Below are 23,473 nucleotides of genomic sequence, written 5' to 3' on the forward strand. Positions count from 1 at the left end.
ATTCATATATCGAATGCAGTTACAAAGACGACGAGTGATGGATGCCAAGTGATGCACCCTACGATCAAATGGTCAAACGCATGGCGTAATGTAAATGCACGACACATACCTGCACCTGGTACCTAGCAGTGCATGATAAAGTTTTGACAAAACAGATGGCGCTCCGGCTACAATTGGAAGGGAACCAATGGTGCGGATTTTGCAATCAAAGTGATACGAAAAAGATGGTGAACTTACTAGGAAGAATTACGAAAATTGAATTACTGACGTGAAGACCTGATTTCTAGCATTAACATAATTTCTTATGTAAAATTCTATACACATTGAAAAATTGTATAATTCACTATGTACCAATTTGTAATATCTCTTACTTACTTGTGTGAAGTTTTGATTATTGATATAATGTAATGTAAAATATATAGAAATAAAAGAAAAAAAGTAAAAAAAAAAGTGGTAAATGCCTGGCTCAGTTGTCTCAAGATCACAGGTTCGAATCTCTTGTAGAGCCAATTTTTCTTTATTAAGTAGAATTAATGTATTGTCGACATTTATAAGAAGCAAAATAAATCTAATTCCTCGTCGATGCCACGTAGGATGTGCTTTTCATGTAGTTTCTCCAATACTAAATTAGTTCTCACAGGAGGCAATAGGTGGACAGAGAGACATTGTTGAAAATCTTAACCCTTTGTGGCCCACCCTGTGAGGTATAATATGAGTTGATTGTTTTCTTAAAAAATAGAAGAAGCATGACAACCCATATACCCAGTGGCGTAGCAACATATCGCGAGGGCCTGGGCGAGATTAGACTGAGAGGCCACTATCCGTCTTTAAATTTGAGATCTCAGTGTAAATCGATGCAAAATCTTCAGGGATACATAAGCAAATTATCATATTTAAATAATAATAATAAATTACTGAAGAAAATTATATTTAATAATTTCACTCACCCTAAAATTGTCGCTATTTGTTTTTCGGGAGCTGAAATATAAAGTTGTAGGAAGGAAGTGAGAACAGTGTAGTGCCAACTAGTGTACACCTAGTATGGCATTAATTACACGTATCTACACGACTGTTATTTTTAATAAAAATGTAATGGATTTGAGAATAACTACTTGATATTAAACTTCTTACAAAATGTGGAAAGGCATACGAACGAGACATACAGTTCTTGCTTTTCGAATCACGCAAGATAAAGAAACAGTAGAACGTTAATGTGGAAATTCTTAGCAACCACCTCAAAAATTCGAGCTGTTATTGAAAAAAAAATATATTGGTTGAGTTATGAAAATAATTTACATGTAAGATTTCAATTTTTAAAACGAAAAATGTAGTAGCTAAGAACATATTAGGTTATATGAGTCGACCGAATTAGTCCAGATCTTAACATTATAATTGTGTTGTAAAGTCTGTAACTATATAAGAATCCGATTGCACGACGGCATGGGTTCGAGTCCGCAGGCCGACCTTGAGCTCTTGAGGCTGAGGCCGTTGGAGGCCGGAGTCCGATTTGGAGTTTGGAGGCTGAGGCCCTGTGAGGCCGGAGACTCATGCCATTGGAGACCGGAGGCTGAGGCCGGAGTACCAAATTCATAAACACATTGAATTGAATTGATTTGAATTAAAGATTAAAGGTCACTAAAGGTCATTTTGCACCCTTCTATGTTGTGGGGAGCAATATGTAAAGAACATGAATTTTGCTCTGAATATGTGTGTAAATAGATTATTATTTACAAAAAAATGTATTACAATAACCCGGTATAGAACATACAACTCCAAAATAAGTAATAAGTAACCCTTATGTAACTTATGGCCATAAGTAAATGTTTATCGGGATCACTTACAATTTGTCAATTATGCGGTGCACCGTACCTAGATTCACTTCCTCACTCACGCACTGTTCTTCCTCTAGATTGAGGGGGGGGGGGTTGCGATCCGGTGTTGGAAGGGGATAAAGGGACACTGGACACGGCTCCAGGCCCCAGATTCCTTTTACCTTCCCCTAGGTTGGCTGATGTTCCGGCGACATGGTGTGATTTGTTTTACGTATTGTTCAGTAAACACACGGGAGTAGTTCAATTTAAACAGGATCAAAACACAGTTCCTCTCTCTGCAAAGTGCTGTCGTCTATCCACCAATTGAACTTCACCTACTTGTCTCCTCCAGAGCACCGCCCTGCATCCCTGCACGCACATACACAGAGTTTTTTCTCACCTTCTCACATACACCCTCACTCCTGTTATCTCTATCTCGTTGCGTCCTGTCCTGTCCTTCCCCAAAGACGCCAAAACTTCCCCGTGTCCTTGCAGTGTTGCCGGTTTTTTGTAGCCTTGTCCAGTGCCTCTAACACACACACACACACACACACACACACACTAATTCATACAAAAAAGAAGAAAAAACAACAAAAAGAACACCCTAGCCAGTGACACTTGCCACGAGGCACGGTTCTTCCTCTCGCCATGCAAAGCAAGGGACTGGGTGCGATTTTGAAAACAAAACAAATCCTACAAACTTCTAAATGAAAAGAGAAAACGAAAAGCCAAAAAATATAATAATAAAAAAATTAGGGATGAGAGGGCATCGAACGAAGATGGAGGTAGTAGTTCAAAGTAAGTCGCTGTTTACGAAGAGACAGCGACGCCTCAGATGCCTCAACATACAGACTCGTGACTGGATTAGTGTGAAACGCACCGGAACACAAACGGATACCAGGATGATGAACATTGTCGAGAATTCGAAGCTGAGATGGTCGGGCGGACAAATAGACAACACATCCGAAGTCGAGCTTCGACCTGATAAATGAATGGCACAGGTGGAGCAGTACCGTTCTGTCAGCACCCCAAGATTTATGACTTAAAACGCGTGGAAGGTTGAGAACCCTTAGACAGGAAACTTTTAGCTGGCGAAGGTGAGGTTACCAGGCCAATCTGTTATCGAAAACGAGGCCGAGAAATCGAACCTCATTCACGAAACGCAGAGGGGATCTCATGTACAGGTTAGGGTCAAGATGGCAGGTACGTTAACGGCAAAAATGAAAGCACACGGATTTCTCGGATGAAAAACTGAAACCAGTTTGGGAGTACCACTCAACCAAACTGTTTATCGTCAATTGGAGCTAACGAGAAGCTGACACGAGATTCCGTAAGCAAAAAAAGATTGTCTGGTCGTCTACATACAGGAGACCATGTACAGGGGCAAGAATGTTTGCAATAACACTATTCACTGCTATGGCAAACAGTCACATAAAGTACGTTGGCCTGCGGGACACCATTCTCCTGTAGATGAGGGTCCGGAAAGGAGTTCCAAACACGTACGCGGAAATATCGATCTGACAGGGAGTTCTGAACAAAGTACATCATATGACCACGGACACCCTAAGAATGGAGCTGCTTGAGGATAGAAAATAGCCATCTCGTGTCATAGGCCTTTTAGAGGTCAACGAAAACGGCAACTAAATGTTCCTTGTTGACGAATGCATCCTGAAAATGCGTTTCCAGCTGAACTAGATGATCCAGCGTTGAACGGTTTGAACAAAACCAACATTAAAAATTGCTAATCAAGGAGTTCTCCTCCAAGAACCAGGCGAGCCGCTTGTTCACCTTGCGCTCCATCAACTTGCACACTCAGCTAGTAAAGGTAATTGGCCTGTAACTCGAAGCTGTGATGCGATCTTTACCTGGCTTCAGGATGGGAACAATAATAAACTCTTTCCAGGACGAGGGGAAAATATCCTCCAACAAAAGCCTGTAGAAGACCGTGAGAAGTTAATTTTTAGCTGCCTTAGGCAGAGGACAAACTATCTCATAGTGGATCCTGTCCACTCCAGGAGTTGTATTCTTTGAATTCCAAAGCGTATTATCGAACTACCATTCCTTGAATGTAGAATTGTAGCGCTCGGTCTTAGTGCTTCGGGAAACAAGTTTAAATCGTTCTTGTGGTTCCTTCTAACGAAAAAAAAACGTGGCTGCAATGTCTCCTGAATCGGTAAATAACGTGCCGTCATGTTGTAGTGCACTTAGTGTAGTAGTCGATGAACTTCCCTGGATGCGACGCACTTTGGTACAAACGGCTTTCGACGAAGCCTCCTTCATCAGAGAAATCACGTATTGGACCCAGCACGCATTCTTACTCTCTCGAATGAGCTGACGGGCACGGACACGCTTAATGTAGAACTGCTCTAGGTTCGCAGAAGTGTGGTGTTTGTTGAATCGATCGAGAGCCCAATCGCGGTCCTTGATGGCTGCACTGATCTCCGCAGATCACCAGGGCACTGGACGACGCCTCGCAGGTTCTCTGGGATGTGGAATCGAATCATATGCAGCATCAAAGACACGGGAAACAAAGTGGTCCAGGGCGTCGATAGGTGGCAAAGTCGACGCAAGATCGATATGAAATTCAACTGCTAGCTCAAAAATACCACATTCTGCCCGACTGAGATGCCAGTGAGGAAGGTGTTCTGTTGATCCCTAAAGATAGTAAAAAAAAAAAAAAAAAAAAAGATGTAAAGGAAAATGATCACTCCTGCATAGATCGCTACGGACGCTCCAGAAAAGAGTTGAAGCCAAAGTGGGACTGCAAAACGACAGATCCAGTGCGGAATACGTCCCACAAGATGGGCTTAAGTATGTGGGAGTACAATCGTTCAGGAGTGTTAACTCAGATACCTCACGGGTTGTGTATAGAATCTGACCCAGGGGCTCTGTACGAGCAGATATCCATAGAAGGTGGTACGAGATAAAATCGCTCAAAATTACCAGAGGGGTAGGTAGTTCGTCGTATAAAGAGCGAAGATCCTCAAGAGAGAAACTCTCCTTCCTTGTTATGTATACACGCAGCAGATGGTGATCGGGTGCGGTAAATAGACTCCCACGGCGACAGCGTGGAGGAGTGCCCGACGACACCAAGGAAGCTTGAAGGCTTCAGTGGTTGGCTGCTGCATTGTTTATGGAGGAAGAGGGAGGGTCACACTGTATATCGTTCTACCTATTTTACCTACACTGAAAACACGCACACAATGTAACACAACTTAAAAGTAACAATTCCTTAATTTCCCTTATTTCTCGCATTCTGGGTAATGTTTATCCCCCATTTTCCACTCTGATTTATTTACCTTCATTTGTTATTTTACTTATTTCTTCAAGACTCAGAACATATTATGTCTTGGTCTAGGTTGGAAGTGTTAGTTTGAAAGAACTTGTATAATTAAAAACCGACATATCTTCTGGATTTCTATTTTCCCGCCCTGCATTTAACGCGGAGTAATTCTGTATTTCCAGCATGCAGATGAGTTAGTTTCTTGTGACTAACCTGACTTACACTAGGAGAGAAGTGATAATTAGTATGAATGACATGGATAGAAGTCGACCGACTTTTCTAGATTGCCTTTGTCGGGTCCTAAGGGCGAACGTAGGTTAATTCTGTATTTCCAATGAGTCGATGTTCTCCTCTGCAACGAACCCGCGGTTCTTGCATTTTATTTGTTGAAGTAAACACGCAGTTGGTATCACTTGGGTTTGTCAGCCTGAAAATTGCTAGTGGCAGATTGACATGGGTGATTGTTGAAGAACAGCTCTGAGTGTATTTGTTTCCGTTGTTGGTTGGTTTATATGTATTATCTTATCTGCTCTGCGTTTCTCAGTTCCTATTGTTGTTTTATAGCTTAGCCAAAAGGCTTTTCGTTTTCCAACATGTGCATTTTTTTTTTTTTTGGTGTTTTCTACAGTATTAAGAAGGGTAATTTACATATGCTTAGTAGGAAACGTGTAAATATTTAAGGTTTGCTACGCGTACCCGATAGTTCCAATTTCGGCCACCATGTTACAGCGACACTTTTATATAAGTAGCGTGGCGGAGCTCGCTCAGTCGTCTGCGGGAATAGTGATCGGTTAGTTCGTATGAACTTTCCAGCCTGATCATTACCTGTGCGTAATTAGAGATCGGTTAGTTCATTGAACTCTCCAGCCTAATTATTGCCTATTTTTGTGGGGACAGGAAAAGGTTTATTATACATTTTGCCTTGACTCATCTCACTCAACAGGTCGCTAGATGCCGTGGCTTGCCGCGAGTTGATAGCTTCCTGGAGATGAGGCCTTGCTCGAAAAGGTTTATTATCCATCAGTCGTCTGCGGGATGCCCACGGTACTGTTTCAGTCTAATGGGAGATTGGTTGACCGTAGTGAGTAGTCTGTTTCTCGACGGTGCCTCGCGAACCGGCTGAAGTCAAATTCGTGTCGATATTCATGAATCTTCTCTTTCAGTAAAATGTATTTCAAGAATGCGAGTAGAATACATATAATATTTAATAATAGTAACAGGAATGTAAGTATAATAGTAACAGGAATGTAAGTATATAAGTTTTTCAATCACACAGGGTTTAGTTTCTAATTTGGATAAGTAGCTTTATCCGGCCGATCTGTTTCCGTAAATTTTGAATTTCTGTCGTCTGATAATTGTCAATATGTTTTTGGAGGTACGGTAAGTCTCGTCTAATGTAGTTAATGTGAACGTAATTATCATAAACACTGTATGAAATCACTGCTTAAAAACACAGCATTTTTCAAAAGAAAAAATATCGCCAACCAAATTCCGTTCATTTCATATATCAGTACAGACTTGTTTTCTGTATCGAAAACAAACTTTGTAATTAATTATGAACCATTTGTTATTTAAAGATAATAATATTATGAACTGTTCAGTGTCGTTGTTTTGTAAGGCCCAAGTTCCATGTGCATAAGTTAATCTGCGATGTTATGTTTTCTACAAGCAATTAATTTTCATTCCCTCTCGTGTTTGCTTACTTAAAACGATTAAAGTTAAGTGTATGCTCATGGGGGCACTAATTTCAATGTTTTTTTTATGTATATATAATACTTAAGGATCACTTCAATGTTGTTTTTTATGTACATATAATACTTAAGGATCACTTGAGGTAAATGCAACTTTGTATTGAAAGCAGCGTATTTTCAGTTACTATTTTCACCAAGTGGTCAACCTCGTTTTTGTGCTATTTTCACCTAAATTCATGATTCCTCACAATGTGGGAATTATTTTATAAATCATTCACTTTCCCTTGTAATATTTTGTTTTGTATTGCTTGTTAGGATCTATGTCTCAAAAAATAATCATCTATACCATGTGATATCACTGCTCTCTCAGTGGTAATAATAATCATCATTTTTAATTTGTGTTAAGCTCTATGGTTAGTTGAGTGATTTAACTTGCAAAAATTGACAATGTGTGAAATATAATAGCATCTGTACTGAATAAGAAAAAACTGGTGAAAATAACTTGTTCTGCTAGTCTCAACACCTCATGAATGTAGTTGCACATTTTTTTTTATTTTGATAATAATTACTGAAAATCATGGTTCCCATTGTGTGATGTTCTTTTTTAGAAGCTATACAAGAGAATGAAAAGGTGCTTTCAGTACTGCAAACAACTGTGGGAATAACTTTGCAGTTCGGAGAACCTTTTCCGTGGAAAAAAAAAAAAACACTTCAGAGTGTGATTGATCATTTCCACAATTTATCTATTTCAAGATGAACATTTTTGTGTTCAGTAACATGCATGTATCATGATACACACAGTACAGTAGTTACTGATATAACAGATTAATCAAGTCCAGTGAGATGTATGAAAGTAAGTAGTCTCTGCTGCACACTGTTTATGCTGTACTTCATTAAATACTAGTTGCTCATGTTATAAAACTATGCGTAAGAACTACAGAAAGGAGGTATGGAGTAGCAAGGTCCATAATGAATTTTTCATTTTTGTAATGGTGCTCGTAGTATGTCCTTAGGATAAAGCAGCCAAAGTTGATAATGAAGACATGCATTTCTTAAAGTGAGTACATTAAGTACAGCATTTTTGTTTGCCATAGCATCGGTCGACTTTATTTTTGCAAAGTGTACTCTCATTTATGTGGTGAGCACTCTAACATGTTGGCTACTGAAATGTTAGTGTCACCAGGGAAACATGTTACCCATTGGGCAGTTCCCAGCACATATTTTTTTAAATAGTATTTGAACATGAAAATGCAAGAAAATTAATCCCACTGTACATATTTGTAATGAAAGTACTAGTATTTTTTTATATAATAGAGCATTTATTTCATTTCGAGGAATTATCCACCTGTGTGCGTGTTTTATGCACACATCAAGATAGAAGAGATACTAATGCAAAGTCCGGTATGGGACTTGGACGTGAGAAGTGTAATAAATATGGCACTTCTCTGTTTAAGTCTCGTATCAGCTGGCACAAAGTTCATCGTGGCGAGGGAAATAAATCAACATTTCTTCATTCATGTTCAGCTATTTAGTAAGTGATGAGTATTTGGGTTTTAAATAAGCTGTTTTATGTAAGAGATGTTGTAGATATTATATATATATATATATATATATGTATGTATGTATGTAGATATTATTTTTGTTCATATTTTCTGTGTATTTTTAAGTAGAAATATTAATTTTCAATATCAGGGGTTTTCATTCTTTCAATTGCTTTAAATGCTGAAAGAAGTCTTCAAAGAACAACAATTAATTTTCCAAAATATGTTTTCATACTTTTCTTTCAGTGTAAAAAGCATATAAGTATAGTAGGTGCTGCTGCACTTGCTACAATACGGTATGAAATTTCACTTCAACTTAATGGTCAGTGTCATTACGTAAATTTGTGTTAAAGGCTGAACCTTTTCGTAGCATTGAACCTAGTACTTTTTATTTATTTGATTTTTGAGAAAACTTCCGAGCATTCTCTTGGTAATTATTATATTTTTTCTGTGCAGACTAACCTATTTCTAATCAGTGTCATAAGGTATGTGAACTGATCCCTGACGGTATTGAAATTTTTATTATCGAATGGAGCGTAGTTGCTGTACGCAGTCATTTTTTCAGTTTTAATATGTGGAAAACAAAATATTTTTAATTGATCGGTGTAAAATCTTACAATACAATCCTGTATAGCCGAAGGATCAATCAGGAAAAAACATATTTTTGCAAATATGGATAAGCATGACATAAATCGTTCTGAATTCTTGTATACTTTTTTCATTCCATTTCTCCACCCAAGAAAAAAAGTCACCTATTTTCAGACGGTTATTTTCGTATGATGAAGTTTTTAAAAATGCCTTTAGAGGAAATTATATATTTCCGCTTAAGGTAAGAGTGCAATTTCAGGAAGTTTTGGTAATAGAACGCTTTCCATATAATTTTCGTATACTTTTATTTTTGTGATAGAAATAAATTTTAGTGCGAAATGTTTGTAATTAAAGGAAAGCATTCCATATAATTAATTTCCGCCACTTCTAACTACATTTAGTTAGAAAGTATCGGAAAGCGAATGGTACGACACACAATAGTGTTTTGTCGTTTTGAGCAATCTGCGAGTTCTTGCGCATAGCGTTCGTCTTCTGTTTTTTTCCCCGACGGTGCTGCCGTCGGTGGTCGCGAGGAAACGACCTTCCAGTGCCGCCATACTGTCAACCATTTTTAACCCGCAGCTGTAACATCTTGTAGTAGTATGTCTATGGGGATGCCAACTGCAAAAGACCTGGTTCCTGGGGTGCAAGCCACAGATGAACTTCCTCAAACAGGTTCCTAATATGGATGTCCCCTCCTTCAAGGTCTGGTTCCCGGGTTCAAATCCTGGATGAATTCCCCCAGCCAGACCTTCCCGTCCGTTCCCAACTATGGGCGCTCCAACGCACCTCCCCCCTTTTCTTTCTTCGTCCGTTCCTGAGTACAGGCGCACCAACGGGCATTCCCATTTCTATAACTCCCCTTGCTCTTTGTGAATAAAGCTGTACTTTTGTTTGGGGCTTTTTCCTTTATTTATAGTGGCCTCTTAGTTCGAGTCCCTTGACAGGTGTTTTGGGTAGTCATATTATAAAATTATTATATTAATCCTTTAACTCGGGAGTAGGCCTCTCTCATTTGAAAAGTAGAAATAATTATTAAATGCAGAGTATAGTTTCTTCGAGATTAAACAAATGTACAATGGGAAGTGCTGACATAGGAAATGTTCGTTATAAAGGTCTCATACACTGTCAAAGGTTCTGTAATAGTTCTGTACTTATTCTGTAAAAGAAGTTATTTTTATTTAATCACTGTAAAGAATTTACACTTAAATACCTCGCACTTTGTCTTGTAAACCGTTATTAGTTCGCTTTTGTAATAAACATGTTAAATCCAGCTGCAGTTTCTCTGAGTCACTGTTTTCACTCTTCTCACTGTTCTCGTGACTTGCATTGTTTCCACCCTGCAAGCCCTGTGGTAAATATTAGAGATCTCATGTCTACGACTGTATATGGGTAAACTATGCAACGTCGCCCCTTTCGTTAAAGTTTCACATTTCTCTTAAAAATGTTGTAAACGGCTCTGCGCAGCCGATTGTATGTATTGCAAGGTACTAGTAACATTACTTCTACTCATTTTAAGTTAATACCCGTCCGGAAGCTGAGACCGGGTGAAGCCGGATGCAGACTTTGAGCTCGGAGGCTGAGGCCCTGTGAGGCCGGAGTCCGAGACAGAGTTCGGAGGCTGAGATGAAGTTCGGAGGCTGAGGTCGTGTGATTCCAGAGCCTGAGGCCGTGTGAGGCCGGAAGCCAGGCCTCGCGAGAAATGTCAAATTGACATCTCTCCCTACACGAAAGCAGAAATCGATCACACAGACTTCTATTCCACCACGAGAGCTACATCTCGTTTCCAATGGATTGTACTGTGAGAATTATTGAGAAATTCCGATTATATGAAACTGTCTATGTCTTTCAGAAATGAAGCCTAGCTTCTACTATTGCTTGTTAGGAGACATGCCTGAGTTGATTTGGGCCTCGGGGCTTAGGAGCTTTCCTTTATTTGGCATCTCGTTTGGCTCTCTGTCGAGTGGGGTGCTGTCTTTTCCCCGCAACTTGTGCACTTTGTAGCAACCACGTACACTGTGGTGGGAGGGCTGGGCTTCTAAAACTGCATAGTACTATGAATGTCGCTGATTTTTTTATGGCGGGGGGTGAGGCCATTGATAAAACTTGATCAGTAGAATTGATTGATTGGATTGGTGTTTGAAGTCCACTTTATGCACAGTAACGCTAATCGGGACTGGACCTACAGTTTAAAGTAGGATCCGAACCACTATGTGTTTCCATCGGGAATCGAACCCGTGACCCCTTGATTACAAGGCGAGGAGGATACCACTGCGCCATCGGGTTTAACAGTAGAAATGGAAACAATTATTATTATTATCATGCTAATGATTAGGGTGTGGATTTATAGACACTAAAATCCTCTCAAATAGGAAAGGCAATAGGCACCGAAAGGACGAGAATAAGCATTTAAAAAGGCACTATACGATTAAATCAAGAAGGAACTATAATAGGCATTTAAAAATTCATCTTAAAATAAAAAAGTACAATAATATAAGCATTGAACATGAATTTATTTCAATTTTCTTCTTCCAATGCACAATTATACTGCATTAGCATTGCAACTTACGTATAATTTAGAAATACAGTTTATTCATATTTTGAAGGAAATTCACCTTTGCGGGAAATCGCCATTTAACCTCCTAAGACCCACGATACAGTATACTGTACTTCATGTTTAAAAATTTCTGCAGTGGATGGCAGCAGGGAGTGTGATCTAGAGTTCCTGGATATATGACTTGACGTCATATACGAGTACTCGCGATCCATTCTCCTTATGGAGAGCTGAAATTTACCTACAATATGGCGTCGTCTACCAACAGCTGATTTTAGTAGTGCGAAAAAGAATTCTGTAAGTTTATTTATTTAAGAGTTAGAATAAGAAGGCTAGAATGTACAGAGTGATCACAAAGTCCCATTACCCCCTATCGCGTGTCCACATCGTCATAGATGGTCGCATTGTATTAATGTGAGATCATGGCAGAGGACAACTCGGAGGTAGTGTGACTATTCGTTATGATTTAGTCCAGAGTGTCTGTGTGTACACCATCGTTTTCATAACAGAGTATGATTCTCCACCATGTACGATGGGAAATTCTCCTCAACATTGCTGGCGTGATGGCAGTAAATGCACATAGAACAGCATCCTTAAGTTTGTCAACTGTCTCGTAACGTGTGGCAGCAACCTTCTGTTTAATGAACCCCCATAATGCATTTTCGCAAGATGACAGATCAGGACTTCGGGGTGGCCACCCCAAAGGCACAGGCAAATGGACAGAACCATGTCCAATCCATGTATCAGGAAATACCTCATTGAGATATTCCCTCACGGCAATAGCATAATGGGCTGGTGCTCAATCTTGCTGGAACCATACACGACCGAGCAGTCCCTGTTCTTGCAGATGTGGAATAAACCAATCACGTAACATGGTGAGATACCACATTTGATTCACAGCACCGTCAAAGAAATATGGACCCACCAAGTGGGTTGCAGACATTCCAGCCCAGATCATGACATGTGGTGGGTTGTGTTCAAGTTCTTCATAAAAATGTGGGTTTTCTTTACTCCAGAAATAAATGTTTCTCGCTTTTGCACTGCGATATATCACACACTCGTCCGAGAAAAACACTTTACCCCTTGAAGGAAGAGTTGTAAAGACATCGAGCATTCGCCCACAAGCCTGATGTGATGACATTTTTGCATGTCATTATCACGCAATTCGTTTACAAACGAAGGTTTAAATGCCTTTAACTTCAAATTCTTCTTCATATGTTTTTGTAATGTCGAGTATGGAACTCCCAATTCCTGTGACTGCTTACGAATAGACTTTTTTGGCAAACGTTCGACAGACACTGCAGCCTCCACACACGTTTCCAGTCGTGTTGATGTTCGTCCTGGGCGGGGCTTATCTTTTATGCAACCAGTTGCAAAGAGCTTTCTCTCCCACCGTAAAATTGTTGGTTTTGGTGGGGAAGGTTTCTGAAACCTTACAGTGAAATCATGCTGAATATCTCTCATTGATTTAACTGTATGGGGTCGTTCGTGAGCCCACGTGCTCATGACGATCTGTTCCTCCATGGTGTAAGTGGACTCATCAGCCATGATTTAGATGTAGATCCTGCAACAATAAGAAACAACAATTCTTTAACATCTATGTAATACACAGGGGGTAATGGGACTTTGTGCTCACTAACATCTATGTAATATGTAGGGGGTAATGGGACTTTGTGATCACTCTGTACAATATAGAGAAAGTCTCCAATTTCGTTAATTTTCGGTATACTACCTAATTTTGGCCTCCTAATCACGAATCTGTTGAAAGAAACCGGGGGTCACATCTGGAAATTGTACATTTTGATGAAAAATTGTTCGTTAGCACCAAAAACCATCCACGGGTAGCCCCACAAACCATTGACGTTAGCCCCAAAAACCATCCATGGGTAGCCCCACAAACCATTGACGTTAGCCCCAAAAACCATCCACGGGTAGCCCCACGAACCATTCACACGAGGTTAGGTTAGGCCTGTTAGGTTAGGTTCCATTAGCACTCATTTCACCCCTACATTCATCGAATAAATAGGGATCGTACTAGAATTGACCATCATAAATCATTTTCTTGTAAAACAACGGCGTGGTTGGACACAATGACAGGATATTACATTTTTGTTCGTAAAACTACGCATATACACCTATATATATAAAAAATTCAATCGGCTTTTTTTCAAATTTTCAGACGTGACCCCCGGTTTCTTTCAACAGATTCGTGATTAGGAGGTCACAATTAGTTAGTATACCGAATATTAACAAAATTGGAGACTTTCTCTATATTGTAAATTCGCTCCGAATAAGAATTATCACCGCAAATTTAAAAAAAAATATTTCCTCATCAATTATACGTAAATTTGTGAGTTTCTATGTAATACAAAATTCAATTACATGTTAGTGCAAAATTGTTTGTGATAAGCCAGCGCGAAGTACGACATTTAAGAATATGAGAGCCAAATAGATTGTTAAGGTTGATTATATGAATGTCGAACTTGAAATTACTAACTTTCCTTTATTTAGCACGAAAGAATATTGACTGTGATTTGTGCGTCCGTATCATTGTTTATAGGTTGTCGAAAATTGAATAGTTCGAAGTGTAAAGGACAGTATTTACTTTCTAGTCACAGTGCAGGACATTCAGTAACTCTTTCAATATTATATTATGTTCCAGTTTAAAAGCATTATGTGCACGATGATAAAAATGAAGTGAAATAAAAATATGTCCATCAATGGAATGTTCAACATCTTTCTATGTTTATGGACTCTTTCACAATTATATTGTGGATAATTTTATACCTTTGTACTCAGCGTAAACAATGAACGTATATTCTTTCTTTGTAAACTATTTCTGTCAAAACAGCAAGATCTTTATGATTATTGCAATGGAATTGATGAACTACATAAAAATGTGTACCTGTGTCAAATTTAACGTGTCTGTAAATGTGGGAGAACCTTTAAGCAAGTTCATAAAGTGGAAATTTGCTACTTAAATACCCTGCACCATTTCACAGTCAGTTAATGTGATTTTCATGTAAACCTATTTGTTTTATTTTCAACTATGGAAGAACAGGAGAGTGAGATGTTATCTCAACTTGTTCTAAATGGAACAAGTACAATGGGAGAATATAATTATTAAAACTTACATGGCAGTGAACATAAAGTTATAATATATGCTCAACAACTATCAATTTAATGGATTACTATACTATCAAATTCCTAATCTGGCTCAATCTTCTGATTATGAACACACACTTATTTTACATGAACGATTTCATACATGTCCATGTACAGTTAGAAGTAATTTTAATTTTACTATCTTTTATTTTTTGGATTATGTATGTTATTCCTATTAATAATAATAATATATTTTGTTGATGAAATCATCTATTTATTTCCGTAGTTAATATTATTGCTCTAATGGCTCTTGTCGTTTATAGGGATTAATGAAACCCACGTTGATATTCCTAATACTTACGCTCTGTTCTGAAAAACAACTTGCATCATGTAGTGCCCTTAGATTTTTACCATTACCTGACTTGTCTACCAAAAAGGAATATAAATTATAGAGACTTTAGAAAAAAAAATTCTAGTAGCCACTAACAATGGCAATATTCTCCTCATAGTACATGAGACCTACTGTGTCATTTTGCTTTTTGCTTCGGGTTTCCCAAATATTCTCAATGAGTTTCCTTTTCCGTGTGCCCGGATTCGAATCCCGGTCGGGCTTGGTTGTTTGTGAATGTCCATTCATCAATTTCATCATTTCATCACTCATCCCCATCTTCGCAAATTAGCCAAGAGGCACAAAACGCGAAGTAAAATAAACTAAATCAAATCAAATCAAACCTTTTCCGTGTGATAGTAAATCAGTTCGGAAGCTGAAGCCACGTGAGACCAGATGCCGTCCTTGAGCTCGGAGGCCGGGTCTCGAGAGTCCGAAGTCAAATGGACATCTCTGCAGAAGACTACCATTAGCACATCGTTTTTTGGCCAATCAGTATCGTCTCGATTTACATTTGTATTCATTTGTTGTGTAAAAGTATAAATGTCTGACTCTTCCGTATTGTAGGATTCCAGAAAAGTATCTCTTTAGGTACAGATCAAATTACACGTATTTGTAGGTGACAATGTAAACTTGTGTCAACAAACTCGAAATCATCTTTAGTTTAAAATATGGAGCTATGTAATTTATAGTCACAAGGACAGTAGGTATCATCTGACAGCTCTATGTTTGATCCGCAAGCGTTAAGAAGGAAAAATCTAAGGTGCTTTTCGAAATTAGCTGGTGAAATAATGGACTAAAAATGCATGTGGTATGCACTTCGCGCATCCCATGTATTCGAGAATCTGTGGTTACAGATGTTCATTCATTCATACTTTATTGGTTTTAGCTGTTATACCAGCTCTACACCAAGTGTCCTAAAAATATGTCATGCATAACACTGTTACACAAATTACAAATTTTGAATATATACAGTTTTCTTATACATAATTTATCTACAGGGAGGTTATTTCAGTCGTTCACCGCCAGAGTGACGGCCGTTCCGCGGACTCTTCATGCAACAGGTCCCGGCAAATTGCGTTCAGGAAGTCCGTAACAGAAACCGCTTGTTTTGTAATGTTTCCACTTTTCACAATTACAGTTACAATTACAATTGAAATAAGCACGTACCTTGTCGCACGGATGCAGGAAAAGGTGTCCTCCCAAATACAAATATTTCTGGCACCTTATTTCTGACATCTAATCTTAGATTAGTCATCGCTACTTTATTCTCAGTTGTCGGGACAGCGCCTGCAGCTTATCGGGGGTTGGGTGAGTTGTCAGCCGCGAGAGGGCGCTTCATACTGCACGTGTCGGCAGTGATGCCAACCGTAGGGACATGTCCCTACGCATAGGGACTTTTCACTAAATTTCGCCCGCGTAGGAACGTAGGGACAGATTTTGCCAAATGAGGGAAAACGTAGGTACTTTTTTCAATCTTGGTAAATTACATTTTATGAATTAGTTTATCTGGATACTTTAGCGAGGAGGAGAAAAAAGAACTAACTAACAGATCTCCATCAGAATTTTGGAACATGTTATCGGTTACCAAAAACTTTCAAGGCAAGTTCCTTTTTGAAAACATTTCCACTCTCGCGAAAATAGTGCTAACATTGCCGCATTCTAACGCGGAAACGGAAAGAATATTTTCAATGTTAAGTGATACAAAAACAAAAAAGGGAAATAAATGGGACCAAAATTGTTAAAGAATGCAGGAAATACAGCATCACCAACCAACATCTATCTCTTCACAGCAGCAGCATGTATTACTTCAAATAACATAATCAACAGTAAACGACTCAACGTTATTCATTAGGGGTGTGCTGGATTCTTTACTTTAAAAAGTCGTTAATTCTCGACGTTTTCTGCCTTGTAAGTTTCTGGAACTTATCGAAAGTTGTAAGTTTTTATTCTAGAAATGCAAAAACAATCACTTAAAGTGAAAATGACTTGTAAAATTCGAGATTTCCAGTGCTTCGGGAAATTTCGAACATTTCCCGTCCCGAAAATTTTCCGACTTGGTCGGGAAATTGCAAATTTTTCAGTCCCGAATGTCGGGATTTAAAAAAATTACCGTCCCGATCCCGTCCCGACCCAAAAAATTCTGTCCAGCACACCCCTATTATTCATTAAGGCAAGAATTTACAATACCGGACCCTTCTGTAATTTCTATGCTACGTCTTATACTCACGAAATAATTATTCGTGATTATTTATCTCAAGTTAACATGTTGGGGTGAGGGGGAAAAAATGTTCATTAACGTGTAGAAGTTGTAAAATAAGGTTTTCAATTCTCGCAATGATTCTCCGTATACAAGTATGGTAGCCATATTTGTTGATATGAACAAATTAAAATTAGTTACGCTGTCTACAGCGTTGCCACACTGTTGATTTCATACTTGGAGAGCATGGATCGTGTAAGAATGGCGGAAGAGAACAGTAAAAAAGTTGTTAATGTTGTACAGATTGTTAGGTGGAGTGTGCAGGAGGATGGCTGTGGGCTAATTAATAAACTTATGGATTTCAGTATATTGCCCAAAGAACGTGCTTACATGTGACAGCGACAATCACGATGTAGAAGAACTGATTTGATTACAGGTAAATTTGGCAACAGTACATCAATCATAAAATTGCAGGATACGAAAATGGCGTCTTCGATGATGAACGTTTGCCGTTAAAATGCTACGAAAATAATATTTTTTATCGGTTCGTAATCACAATTACCGCAAAACCATTCAGGAATAGCCCCACTGACCATTCTCGGTAAGTTTAGGTTAAGTTAGGTTAGGCAAACATAGTTAAAATTTGGGCTCGAAAAAAACATGCACGGGTAGCCCAACAAACCATTGACGGATAGCCCCACGAACCATTCAGGTACGGTTAGGTTAGGTTAGGATAGGCAAACATAGTTAAAATTTGGGGTCGTAGTAATATCAGGAATGTATATTTCGTTTTTTAAGTATTGGAAACACAAAATCTTCCGGTAAATAATAAGCAATCGTGCCGATCGCGGACCACTCAATGTCACTTATTTTGCAATTTCTACACGTGACCCCCCAAATTTTAACTTCAAATTCGTGATTAGGAGGCCTCAATTAGTGAGTATGCGAAATATTACAAAAAATCGGGGAGAGGTCCTGTATTGTAAATTCGCTCCTTCATTAATTGTGGAAGCACCGAGCAGAAAGATTTGGTAAGTAAATGTGTATATTTTATCTTCTGTTTGCATGCTCATGAGGTGTTTTTTTTTTTAGTCACTTTACTTGGCGTAGGGACATTTGGTCAGTTGTAGGGACATTTTGACTACGTCTGTAGGGACATTGCCGAAAAATGGTTAGCAACACTGTCGGCTACCAGACGTCAGTGTTCGTTCATGTTCAATTCTGTTTGCGTTCAACAGTACGCGTGTTGCTTATACTGTGTTATTGTAATGTGCTTACTCGTGGCCAGTGCTTTATTGTGTGTTAATTGTTATTCATTCATTACTTATGTCGTTAAACAAATATAGTCTTGAACATAGAGTTTTTATGTACGATAATTACGTGAAAACGAATTCTTGCAGAAAAGTGGTCAGGGATTACGATAGACAGGATCTCTTGAACCTAAGAAACGTGTTGTATTGCTGTTGAAGGAAGTCATTTTCAACATCTCTTATAACACAGGAGGTTAGTGATCATCATTATTATTACTTTTAAATATCATTTTACGCTTTCGGTTTGCTTTATGCGCCGGGATACTGTCTTCCCTTTCTGTCAACTGAGGATAAAGTAGCGATGTCTAATCTAAGATTAGATGTCAGAAATAAGGTGCCGGAAATATTTGTATTTGGGAGGACACCTTTTCCTGCATCCGTGCGACAAGGTACGTGCTTATTTCAATTGTAATTGTAACTGTAATTGTGAAAAGTGGAAACATTACAAAACAAGCGGTTTCTGTTACGGACTTCCTGAACGCAATTTGCCGGGACCTGTTGCATGAAGAGTCCGCGGAACGGCCGTCACGCTGGCGGTGAACGACTGAAATAACCTCCCTGTACATCATTATCATACAAATTTAAAATTGATAATAAATACAATTGTTATATCTGGTGACTATATCAAGTTACACATTTTGAATATTTACAATTTTCATATGTCTATATTAATATCATGAAAAAATCTACAAATGATAAATACAATTGTTACATCTGGTGACGATATTAAACAGGATAAAGAAGTTGGAAGAGGTATTCCTTTCTTTATTAGATTCTTGAGTAACATCTCCCTTTGAGTGGTATAAAGTGGACATTGAAATATAACATGATGAGCATCTTCCTGATCTAGATTGCACTTGCACATAGGTGAATTTACTAAATTAATTTTATATAAATGGTGATTTAAACGTATGTGACCTGATCTCAATCTTAGTATTAAAACTAAAAACTTTCTGGGTATATTAAATGTATAAAACCACGGAGTCTTATTGTTTAAATTTAGTACATTTTTATATGAATGACCCATATATGTAAATTTTTGTTTGACCCATATCTCCCAATCTTGTTGAATTTTGTTTTTAACTCTTGGTAACATATCTGTATATGATAATAATATATTCGTTCTGTGATCCATAATTCTTGCTTCTTTAGCATTTTTATTTGCCAGTTCATTATAATGAAACCCTGAATGTGCTGGTATATATGCAAAATGAATTGTCCTTCCCTCTGTAGTTAACTTACCATACAATCTTATTATGTAAAGTACCAATGCTGATGCCTTATATAACTTTTTATATGAAGATTGCACACTGTACAAAACACTTTTAGCATCTGTTAATATTAATATCCTTTTATCTGGAATATTATTAATGTATATCAATGCACGATATATTCCATATGCTTCTGCCGAGAAAATAGAGCACTCTCCAGGTAGTCTAAACTTTTTAATATTTCCATTTGAAGAGTCAATAAAAGCACATCCTACTTCTTCTTTATTTTTTTATGCATCTGTGTATATGAATCTATAATTCTCCCAATTTTGTAAATATAATTGAATATTTACATAACTTGTTAATGAAACATTCCTTACCGGTATTTGATCATATGAAATTTCATAAATTGGATGTATGCTATGCGTTATTATTGTAGAAAATAAATCTTGAAATTCTATTTTACATTGTAGGAAAGTTGAATATTGTCCCTTTATTTTGTTCTCTTGATATAAAATCCATTGGTCTTGCATAAGTTTATTTACTGGATGTTCTTGTGTTTCCCAGCACTTGAAAACGAATTTATTTGTAATCCATTTGCATCTATACTTAAAAGGTTTTTCTATGGATTCTAAATAAACTCCTACATTGGGAGCTGAATTCATGAGACCCAATGATCTCCTCAAGACTTTTCTTTCTAAACTATCTATCTTAGATAGAATTCTTTCTGTAGCATTTCCATATATGCTGCATCCGTATTCTAGCTTAGGCCTAAAAAAGTTTTTGTAAAATAAAAGCATTATTCTTGGGTGAGCACCCCAATTAGTATTTCCTAAAATTTTAAGCATGTTGAAAATTTTTTCACCTTTAGCTTGTAAATACCTTATATGATCCATCCACATTAATTTTCTATCAAAATTAATTCCTAAATATTTTATTTTATTTTGAAATGGAATACCAGCAATTTGTGTCAACGTATTTGGATATTTATGTTCACTTTTGTTATTAAAACATACAGCTGCTGACTTGTTCTGTGATATGATAAAGTTCATTCTCTCCAGCCAACATTTCACTTTATAAAAATTATTTTCTATTTTCTGAATACCTTCATATGGATTACAAAATGATCCTAATATACACAAGTCGTCTGCATACTGAATTATTTTTATTGTAGAATTATGAAATTGAAATATTCCTCTCATATATATATTAAATAATAATTAACTCAGTGGACTTCCCTGAGGTAATCCTTGTGAAGTGGTACGGGGCCCACTAAGTGTGTCCTGAAACCAAAATAATATTTTCCTATTTATCATTAAGTTCCATATTATCTTCATAATTATTTTCGGAGTATTTGTCTGATTTAACATATCAATTAATATATGAGGATCAACGCTATCATATGCACCTTGTATATCTATAAAGTGAGCAAATGTATATTGTTTCTTATACACTGCATTTTGAACATGCAATGTTAATGTTGATAATGCATCAATACAACCCTTGTTTAGCCTAAAACCGAACTGATAGGGATAAAAATATTGTTATTTCTCAAAATACCACTCTAATCTTTTTAATAATAATCTTTCAAATATTTTCTCAATTGTAGGAGCCAACGTAATAGGTCGATATGATTCAGCTTCTTTCGGATCTTTAGTTGATTTAAGTATAGGTAGTATCAGATGTGTTTTCCAGTTTTGTGGCACATTTCCACTTCTCAAAATATTATTATAAATATTTACAAGTACTTTTAATGCATTGTCCGATTGATATCCTATCATTTCATACGTTATTCCGTCGTATCTTGGAGCAGTTGATTTTATATTACTTAGAGTTTCTCTTAATTCTTGCAACGTTATTTTTGAATAAATTTCATCACTGGAACTTATATTATTTATAATCTCGGGTATTTTATTTCTTACATAACTAGGTGTAAACTTTTTTTTTCAAAATGTTCTTGCCAAATTGTTGTTATAGGTGAAACTCTAGTTTAATGTCCTTTTTTAAGAAAATTTATTTTTTTCCAAATTGTGTTTGTTTTAACAGATGGTGATAATTGTGACAGTCAGATTTACCGTCATTATTATTATTATCATTATTATTGTATGTAGCGGTAAAAAGACGTGTCGATTCAAAGTGTTGAGTGTTTTAAGTTGTAAGATTACATAGTTGATTTTTGCCAAGCCGACGGGAGGAACGAGACATTCGCTTGTGTTAAGGGTGAGCACCTGAAGGGTCACGCTATGCGCCTAAAGCTTAGGAAATTCGACCGTAATGACAAACATTTAAATATCTCGGTTTCCAACGGTCAGATTCATGTGAAACTTATACCAGCGCAGCGGCATATGTGCAAGGACAGATGTGTGGAGTTTCGTCACGATCAAGCGACAATTACGGACGCCAGATCAAATCGGTTGTAATTGATCAGTTTGTGGACACCGGTTGCAGTTGAGCTATGGCGACAGCGAGGCTGAAGCTTAATCCGTCTGAGTAAACTTCGGACACGGTCCGTCCTAGTTTGGAGACAATAGAGCGTGGTGGAATAACCTCTGCGGAAGCGTCACTTCAACGAACGCCTAGCGTCTCTTTTCAAAATCTAAATAAAACGAAGGACATGGTTTTTCGACACACAGTCTTACCGCGATCCTTGTAGTGAGAGCAGCTCCGTGCTAACTCTCCATATACAGTTTTGCCGCGATTCTTGGAACGAGAGCACCTTCGCGCTGCCTTCGTGTACAGTGGACTTTGTTGTGTTGTGCGAACACCAGTGTGTGTGATAGGCAGTAAGTCTACACGAGTGCGCCTACCTCAACCGCTGGGGGAAGTTGAAGCGAAACCGTGTTTCCGTGATTACCTTACGCCATTTATAATTTTTGAGAAACAAGGAACACCGGAAACAATGGCGGGCTAGAGGGAAGAAGAGAGATGAGGGCGTTACGTCGATTCGCCAGATGTCAGAAGAAACTACGCCGATGATGCCTATCCGCCGCCATGGAGAGAGAGAGAACGTCGAACGCCGCCCTATTGATACGCCGACGACGCCTACCATCCGCCACGTTGACGCCCCGACGACACCTACCATCCGCCCTATTGATATGCCGACGACGCCTACCATCCGCCACGTTGACGCCCCGACGACGCCTACCAGCCGCGACAGAGACGTAGAGAGAGATGTTGACGCCCCGACGACCCCGACGACGCCTACCAGCCGCGTCAGAGAGATGTAGAGAGAGAAGTTGACGCCCCGACGACGCCTACAACGACCGCTCAGATGCGACGTCCGAACCGCGTCATACCACGGAGATCCACCGATCTCGAGAGGAAGAGGAGCCGGAGAACTAGGTGTTTGAATCCTTTTCGCATCTTCATCGTCGCGACCAAAGAAACCTTTCGCGTGGATACTATGTGTTTTCAATCGCCCATAAAGACGCCAGGATGCACCTCGGAAGCTGAGAGTTGGTAAAGTATTCGCCTGTGTGATTGTCAGCACGTGACGGCCCGATTGATTTAGAGAACGCCCTTGAAATTCGTCGACGTTTTGAAAACGCCCACTCAACTCGAAATTTTATATCAAACTCCCGTCGCGCTTGTCATTTGTAATCTATTCGTCTCAGGTCAATTTTTCTTATTCCTTGTGATATTTTTTTATGATCTTAAATTCATTGTTGTTTGTGCTCCTTTGTATTTGTTTAAAGTGCGTACTATTAGAGTAAAGCGCCGCCCGCTTAATTGCATAATCTACTTGAGGTTTGTTCATTTTTTATGTGTCAATGCTAGCTATGTCAGGCCGC

This window comes from Lepisma saccharinum, chromosome 25 (genome assembly GCF_977018435.1).
Source record: "Lepisma saccharinum chromosome 25, izLepSacc3.1, whole genome shotgun sequence".
NCBI lineage: Eukaryota > Metazoa > Arthropoda > Insecta > Zygentoma > Lepismatidae > Lepisma > Lepisma saccharinum.